The sequence below is a fragment of the Mercenaria mercenaria genome, unplaced genomic scaffold (assembly GCF_021730395.1).
Source record: "Mercenaria mercenaria strain notata unplaced genomic scaffold, MADL_Memer_1 contig_4887, whole genome shotgun sequence".
Classification (NCBI taxonomy): domain Eukaryota; kingdom Metazoa; phylum Mollusca; class Bivalvia; order Venerida; family Veneridae; genus Mercenaria; species Mercenaria mercenaria.
In genome coordinates, this window is record NW_026463151.1 from 19,589 (window position 1) to 29,382 (window position 9,794).

Below are 9,794 nucleotides of genomic sequence, written 5' to 3' on the forward strand. Positions count from 1 at the left end.
ATCGAATCCAAATGACAAATAAAACTGGGGGGGGGGGGGGGGGGGGGGGGGGGGGGGGTCACCGACTTAGTTTTTTCGGTGCATGTGATTTTATTTCCCCCACCCCCATGCGTAAATTTTGTACCATAATTCGACGTCTGCAGTTACGTTTGAGACATCATGATTTGGCCATTGTGTTTAGCTTATCGGCTGGTTTATTTAGTGTTTTGCTGGTTCTTAAAGAACTTTATACAAAACAAAAACAAACATTTTGTTCCATGGCAAAACGTTTATATATAAACAATGATGAAAACGTATTAAAAAGTGAAATCTTAGTACATTTCAATACATTATATAACGTGTCAATGGTGCAAAAAAACCCAAAAAAAACAAAAAAAAAAAAAAACAATCCGAAGTGTTTTGATATCTTTAAATGCGTTAAGTGGACACAATTTGCTATAAGTAAGGAGGAATGCGTCTAAATTCAGAAGTTAGTGGGTTCCGTTTCAACATTTTGTTTAATTTAAAATCCAGCATATTCCTCATATAATGCGTATTTTACATTTTTGATATTTCTGTAACTTTTTTCTCCGCAAACCTTAGACGTCCATTTTTGATGAACCGTGATTTCTCGTCCGTCGGACTGTTTTCGTAAATCGTTCTGTTCAGTCAACAAATATCTGCATTTAAAATGGTATATAATTTGTGGAGATCACTTAACCTTAGACCCGATATTTACGTTAAAGTTACGTCAGAGCGACACATATGACGTTGAGTTTTGAATAGAAAATATGCTTTAATCTTGTCTAATGTAAAACCCAAACAATATAATTTGACTAAAAAGTAATATGATGATAAACACTTTATTTAATTGCAATGAGTATTTGTTTCTGTAAATCTTCATTTTAAGATAAACTCTACTTTTAGATCAAAATAGCCTTTAAAACTCGGTACCGTGGGCGAAATTATTACTCTGAATTATATTACTCTACCTCTACCCCAGATACAAATACGTAATTAAACGGGTTCTCGTACGTCTTGTGATCAATTTTTAACCTATTTTAAGAAGAATTTAGTCAACAGAGTCCTTTACAACTTTGCAAGGATTTCTTGAATTTCCTTTTAAGTTCATGATTATACATAATTGATACACACGTCATTGCAAACATTTACAAAAATAATAGGAAAAAAATAAAAGCCCTAATATCTTTGGAATAAACATCGCAAATTTATTTAACTTTATTATAAATTTTACGTTTTGAAAATATTTCGATTGTTTTAAGAGTAGTAAGACACCCCGATTTCAAATAAAGTGCAGCCACGGGGAAACAGAATTTATATTCATTGTACGGAGGCTGTTGCTCTGAAAAGGTTAATGTATTAACAACGTTAGATAGAAACACCATCCTTTACAAAGAGGTTTTAGCTCTCCAGAGATGTGTTTAAAGAAAGGTTATCCTTGTATTCATAGACACATAATAGAAACATATTCTATATATAATATTTTTCCTAATATTAGAGACCTATCAGACATAACAAGTACGAGTACATACTCCGCTAAAAATGATAAATATTCCATTAAATAAAAAAGAAAGAAAACTGTTTGTTTTAGGTTTAGCGCTGTTTTCTGTTACGATAGGCGGTTAACCTAACCAGTGTTCCTCAACAGGTAACTTTCAACTTCACCACATAAAATCGGAGGTGGAGGACGAATGATTTCGGATAAATACCTTCTACCAAATTGTCACGCCCTACCCCGGGGTGGGAAAAGCGATTCATAGAATTGAGCTAAGCGGATGGGGTAAAAGAAAGAAACACAGAAAACAATGGTTGTGATGGAAACTCGCTGTAACTCATCAGCGTTAAACATGTATAATTCTATGTTGTAATTATCTATATGAGCGACTCAAGAATCGTAACATTGTACATAGGACCGACGGCTCAAACTTGCTGGTCTTGGTTTCGTATTTACGAGATACTAGGATTTGTACCAGTATAAAAAATAAAATTATGTATATGTGTAAGATTTTATATTTTATTTATTTTTATTTTAATAAGCGTCTGAGATATCAACATTCAGAATGCAACAATTTTCAAACAATTTAGCAGTTCACTCATCATAATTTTATTAAGCTACGCTTATGTGTTAATGTAACTTTAGGATAGTATTCAAAGCGATACCTCTTATTGAGCCGTGCCATGGGAAAACCAACATAGTGCGTTTACGACCAGCATATATGACATTGGGATGTGCAGGCGTGCGTGCGTGTGTACTTATGGAGGAAAAGGGATAATATCAAGAAAAACTTTACTCTCGTGGAGGGCAAACTTAAAACTATATGAAACTGCTGTATAATACTGATCTATGATATTTTACAATAATTATGCTTTTACTTTTGTTTCAGATGTGAAATCTCCGAACTATCTACACAATTGCATATGTATGAATTCTTCATTTTAGCAGTGTATTACAACGGAAAACTTGTTAATTTGGTACTTTGAATAAGAAAAAGATTTTAAAGAATCATTATTATATAGAAAATATATTAAAAGCGATTTTCAAAATGACTGAATTATGATGTCTCGAACGTATCTGCAGACGTCGAATTATGGTACAAAATTTACGCACGGGGGCGGGGGAAATAATATCACATGCACCGAAAAATCTAAGTCGGTGACACCCCAGTTTTATTTGTCATTTGGACTTGGTATACATTTTAAACACCGTTTATTGAAAAAAAATCAAAAATTTAATTTAGGGATTTTGTAATATGCTAATTTAAAGCCGAAAAATGCTGCGAAACTGAACGTCAATTTTTAGTCAAAAACGGCGATTTTCTTTCCATTTTTCAAATATTTGTCGGTTTAAAACAATGATTTTTACATCACCATAAAGGAAATACTAATTCTCGTCGAATAATGTATAGTTTAAGAAAATATGTTGCTGGTGTCGTCACAGTACCCGTAACAGTGTTGACAAGGATACGCGGCGACGTCACTTTACGCAAGGGGGTGGGGGAAATAAAATCACATGTACCAAAAAAACTAAGTCGGTGACCCCCCAGTTTTATTTGTCTGTTGGACTCGGTATACATTTTAAACACCGTTTATTGAAAAAAATCAAAAATTTAATTCAGGGATTTTGTAATATGCTGATTTAAAGCCGAAAAATGGTGCGAAACTGAACGTCAATTTTTAGTCAAAAAACGGCGATTTTCTTTCCATTTTTCAAATATTTGTCGCTGTAAAACAATGATTTTTACATCACCATAAAGGAAAAACTAATTCTCGTCGAATAATGTATAATTTAAGAAAATTTGTTGGCTGGTGCCGTTGCAGTACCCGTAACAGTTGCCAAGGATACGCGGCAACGTCAGTTTCCAAAACGGGTTTTGGTGGTCAACTTTGACGTCTCGTGTACAAAAACTGGTTGGCTCTATTGGTATAAAATCAACTGCATCTTGTTTGAAATATGGTCAAGTTTACACATGCAAAATTTCAAGACGCTACTCGAAAGTTCGCAAAGTGTCGCGTTCTACCTTAAATTCATTATCAGTCGGTATTCACCGTTCCCGTTTTTGCGTACGATGAAAATTGGAGATATGTACTCGTTTGTATGGTATTCAACTTCAATACATTGTACTCACTTTCAATTTCAACAGTTTTTCTTTTCTTTGGTCAATAATTTCTTCTTCTTTTGCAGAAAACCCAATTTTGTTGCAGGCAGAGTTAACAGGGTTCAATATGACGATTTTGTACTATGTGAAGAATTTCTTTGTCTGAAGTTATTTTTCTCCAAATATCTACATACACTTTCGATCTACTAGCCTGAAATCGCTCACCTCTACTATTTCTTGGGCGCCATCTTCTGTTTTTTTTAAACAGCCTGGTTGTCAAATGACAACGACCACAAAAAATTAGCTGAACCTATCTATGTTATATCAACGCACTGAAATAGTTAGCTTCGGACCAAGTTTAAATTTTAACCCTGTCCTTTTTTACGTGGGGAAGGGAGCCAAAAGCGTTGACTATGCACGCCTCCCAATCCCCTAGACTTTTTCAGAGGTATCAAATTGTTCGAAAGGACCAACTCTCAAAATAAAAAATAAAAATGTTCTTGCGAAAAACCTCTTTAGAACTATATATGATTTCATTGTTTCCATGGCAACCAATTATTTTTAGAAAGGGTAATCATATATCAGTCATATCTTGATCAGTGTTGGTGATAAAACAATGAAAATGGTATCAAAATGAAGCTAAGAAATTGGCCTTTAAATAGCAGTTTTTATATTAATTATCTGATTAGCATATTAATGAACATTAATGAGAATGTTACAAAATGACAAAATCTTATTAGAAAATAATATTTTCTAATTTTAAATCAATTTAAATGTACCAAACAGCATGGATGTGGTCTTAAAGTCTTTCAGTGCTTTTTTTTTGTATAAATAGTATTATATAACTGTGATGGTAATTTCTTTACTCCAAAAATAGGTATATTACGCTAATTTGCATAAAATGAACCACTACCACAACCAACGTCTCAGGAAACAAGCTACCACTAAAATTGAATAAGAGGATATAATTAATTTATATCAATAAAATAACGATTATTTGAGCTACATTGTTTGGAAATATAGTTTAAACACCTGTTTGAAGGAGAAATCAGTATGTAACATACTTTACATATGTTACGTTACCATTTCAATAACCTTGTTTTATTACATCAATTATTTAGAAAATATTTATCATACAGTTTTTATCTGGTCTTAAAGTCTCTCGTAGCGTCTGATGGCCTTTTCACGCTTCCGTAGAAACAACATTTATTACAAGAAAATCATTTAGAAAATATTTCTGAAATGCCTAGGTCTGCAGCTCTCAAATACGGTTATATCTTACATCTGAGGCATATACTGACACTGTCAGACAACATCAAAAATGACATTTTGAGCGATTTAATGAAGTTCCAAAATTATCAATGTACCCTTGGTCCGTTACGGACCCCTGTGGGAATTGTGTTTATCCCGAGCTCAAATACTTTTTGGTAGATGAAAAGCTGACATGCCATAGTAAAGCCCAGGTAATTTCAATTCGTAAGAAAGTGCTGAAAATTGACTTCCCAATAGCAAAAAAAAGTCCACGCGCATACATTTAGACGGTGCGCGTGACCCTTGACTTTCTACGAATCAAAACACGGCTTTCGTTTTCAAGTTTAGCATTTCTACTTTCATTTTCTTTACTTCCGGAAATAGCTGAAGGTCGAGTGACGTCATTTTCTGTGTTTTCAATATCTAATATTTAGTTTCTTTGAAGGTAAATAGTTTTTCTACATTTAGGTATTTTAGCTAATTTGCATAAAATGAACCTATGCTTAAACAGACATCTCCGGAAACAAGATATAACTAAAACTGAATAACACAATTAAATAAAATGTGAATAATAAACTGGTGATTATTTGAGCTGCATAATATGAAAATAGAGTGTAAATACTTATTCGAAGGAGGAATCTGTTTGTGACATACATTACACATGTTACCTTACCATTCCAGTAATCTTGTTTTATTGTTTCATTATTTTCTTAGAAAACAGTAGAGGACTACTCGGTAATGAAATTATTAGATACCTTAACAAAATTATATAGTTTCATACTTCTCAAGCCATGAGATTTTTCCATAACGGCGCTTTAAAATATGTTACCTCTGCATTTTGTTGTATTAAGAAATATCTAAGAAGAAATTTGAATCATTGTTATTAATATTATGATATCATTGATTTTTTAAACTTTAAAGTATTAATTCTAACATTTTTTCTTTACTTTTGTCAACCACGAAATCATCTGAAACATTCATTACACTAGCAATGTTCCTTTTTCAGTTTAATTATACTTATATCAGTTATTCATTTATGTTATTCTTTTATTTGATGGTTTCATTATTGTTGTAAATAATAACATTTTACATCGATTATGTATTTTATGTATATATTCTGTTTAAAATAATTACGTACACATCCCTGCAAACATCCTTACACTGTAAAGTGTTACGATTTAGGACTGCCTTTCATGGAAAATGTTTTTATTGGATATTTATCTTTGTTTCGTGTGATTGTGAAGTGTATCTATGCAGTCATTTTCGTGAGAAATAAAGCATTTTGTTTTTGGATTTAAGAAACACATGCATTGTATTGAGATATTTATGCGCTCATTAATAAAATATTCACTGTTGAAAAGCAGCACTGAACAAAAACTAAAAACAAGATGAAATATTCAGGTAGTTTAAGTAATCTTTCAATTCAAACTTATGAAATTGCAAAAAGCTGTCAAGAATGTGAACAATATTTTGATTGTAAACCAAAATTGTTAAGAAAAGAAATACTTAATACTATTCAAAACTTCTAGGAAGATACTGAATGCCTTCTCAACGACACTTGCTGAAAACATTTTGCCATAGAAATGATAATAATATCTTTGAGAGGATCCTTTGGAAGCAAAGCTCAAACAAGCAAATAAATAGCAGACTCAGTTGGATCAAGTCTGTTTAAGAGAGGTAATGAAGTGTCAAACACCCCTTAGGCCCTCTAGCACCGACTTAAGTGGAATTCTGTTTGAGTAAACAAATATAATCCGACAGGACCAGAAAATCTAACAATCCGAGTACGAGGAGACTTTTTACAACCATCGCATAGCACTTAAAGACCATTTTTGTGACAGTAAATAATTTTTTAAGATGATCCTTTGGAAGCATAAGAACACTAGAACAAGCAATGTAATTGCTGACTTGATTTGTTTATGTCTGTTCATTAGATGTAGTGAAATGTGAAACTGCCCTCACGCCCCTAGCACTCGCTTAAACAGCTATAACAGTGTTCTGTTATAGCAAAATTGAATGGATTAATTAAAATCTGAATGTAAAATCATGATGTGATGAAATGTCTGAAAAATATGAATTGCACACAATTTGAGGTATCCGTGTTACAATAAACACATTCTGCAAGCCTTGATTGATTAAGATCAATTAAGTTCTGAAGGAGCTTCATTGGTTGCCAGTAAAATACAGGGTGCAGTACAAGGTTCTGACCCACACATTTAAGGCTTTACACAATCAGTCCCCTGCCTATATTAGGGATATGATAGAAGTGTAAAAACCGGTCAGAAACCTAATATCACAAGACACACTGTCACTGGTTATGCCAAAAACTAAAACCATGATGTATGGCAATCGCAGCTTTTCTTGCACTGCTCCGAAGCTTTGGAACTCCCTTCCCGTCAAGATCAGGGAAGCTGACACGCTAGCTGCTTTCAAAAGCCTGCTAAAAACCCACTTCTTTGTACAATATTTTGTTAACTGACCGATACATTGATGCTTTTTTTAAAAATTTCTTCTTCATAAAACTGCGTTGAACAGTATTTTATCCTAGGGTAACCTAAATACTTTTAAATATGTATGTATGTTTGTCTTGTTTAATCTATACGTTTTACATTTATGAATTTTGTTAATGTGGAATGCATTATTTTTGTATGTGTATTTGTTAGTATTTTTGCAATTTTTCTGTGAAGCACTTTTGAACGTGTACACGTGCATGGAAAGGGTGCTATATAAATGTGGTATAATAATAATAATAAGATGTGACTTACGATATTTTTACTTTAAGGTTACCTACTATAGCACATTTGCTCTTTTGTTATTCAGCTGTAATGAATAATGTGTTGCTTTGTAACATATTATTTATAGAATGAAAAGCAACTGATTAAAGAAGATCATAGGCTATCCAAAAATCACTTTATATTTTATGAATGACATTTGATTACACTTTGATTCTGAAGCAATTTATATCATTTTATTATAAATGCTCTCAAGTCTCTTGCTACAGTTTGGACTTTTTACAAAGACAGGCCATGCCTTTATCATAGCCCTTGATACCTAATTTAATTGATATTCAAACTTGATTTGTTATGATTGATTCAGTCTTTGTCTGTACAATTTGAAATATTAAAAGAATATTTTGTACTTTCTGTTATTCTTGTAAATGTTTCAAAATGACTAAAATAGTCATTTTTATTTCATGTCTATCAAGTTCAATATATTTCTTATATCTTGATTTGGTATCATTAAAAGTCTAATATAACAGTTCTGTCAACCTGGTAAAAGTTTTAAATCTAAACTTCTTACTTTAAATGCTAACATATGTTCTTTTATTAGTAAGTTTTGGTTTAGCACAGCTTTGCAACAGAAATTCATTCATGTAATTCAGCTAACCTAACCAGTGTCCTTGGATCTTGTACCAGAACTTATCTGTTCGCTACAAGTAAGACTTCAGGCTCAATGTCTTTGTCGAATCGTCATGGAGAACAAAGGCCTCATCCAGATATCTGACTCAAGACCCTATGATTCCTCCTATTGAGCTAACTTGGTTTATTTTGTATATATAATTAAAATGTTACTATTTCTAAAGTCAAAAATATACTTTTTAAAAAACTTGATTTTCACTCGCAGGAAGGACTGCACATATCAACATTTCAGCTGCACGATCATATGCATGCACAGATTGATAGTATTGTGTGTTGTATTGACATTCCATCTCAAATAATAGTTACATGGATGGTGCAATATATATTTTAGGTAACTTCTGAAATAACAGAAGAAAAATATCTTAAAATGTACCCCTAGCAGTTTAAATAAATCAGTATATGATAATTATGGCTTCAATTTCTTCTTAAATATCTTTTTTAAAAAGCAATGGTAGTGATAACGTATTTTAATGTGTGTTACAGAAAAAATCTCACTGTCTGACAAGTAAAACAGCATATTGTATTCTTATAGTACAAAATAACTAATATTAATTATGTTTCTAGAATATTTTCTAAATAATCGATGCAATAAAACAAGATTTTTGAATTGGTAACGTAACACGTGTAATGTATGTTACATTATTACTCATCCTTCAATTAAGCGTTTACTCTTTAACCGACAACAAATTAGATCACATAAAATTGTTATTTCAGTGGTAACAATTAATTATATAATTTTATTCAGTTTTAGTGGTCTCAGATTTTTATTAGTTGTATGTGGTACTGGTTCATTTTATGCAAATTAGCTGAGCATACATAGTTTGGAGTGAAAACAATACCATTAGAGTAACAAAATAACATTTTAGAAAACACTGAGAGACTTTAAGACCAGATCAAAACTGTCTGGTACATTTAAATTGATTTAAGATATGGGAATGTTATTATTCAACAATTCTTTATCATTTTGTAACATGCTCATTAAGATTCATGAATATGCAAATTAGTTAATTAACATAGAAATGCTGCTATTAAAAGGCCAATGTCTCAGCTCCATTTTGATACCATTTTATTGATTTATTACCAAAACTGACCAAGATATGACTGAGTATTAAATCTATATGGTTGTCCTTTCCAAAAATGAACGGTTGCCATGAAACAGTGAAATTATATATAGTTCTTTTTTTTCATGGGAACAGTTTTCATTTTGAAAGTGTTGGTCCTGCCAAACAATTTGGTACCTATGAAAAAAAATCTAAGGGGGGGGGGGGGGGGGGGGGGGGGGGGGCGAGGGTAGTGCATGGTAGACGCTTTTGGCCCCGTACTATTCGTGTCATTTGATATAGGTATCATAACTTTCCACCCCTTTAAAAGTATTTACAATGAAATATTGTTTTAAAATTCTTAGAAAACAATTGCTTCGTTTTCTTTTCAGTTCCAAAATAATACAATTATTACACTATTCGAATATGCATCGGTAAGAAAATCGGTCAGTCGTTCAAACGTGGTCCTTATTAGTGGGATTTTAGAG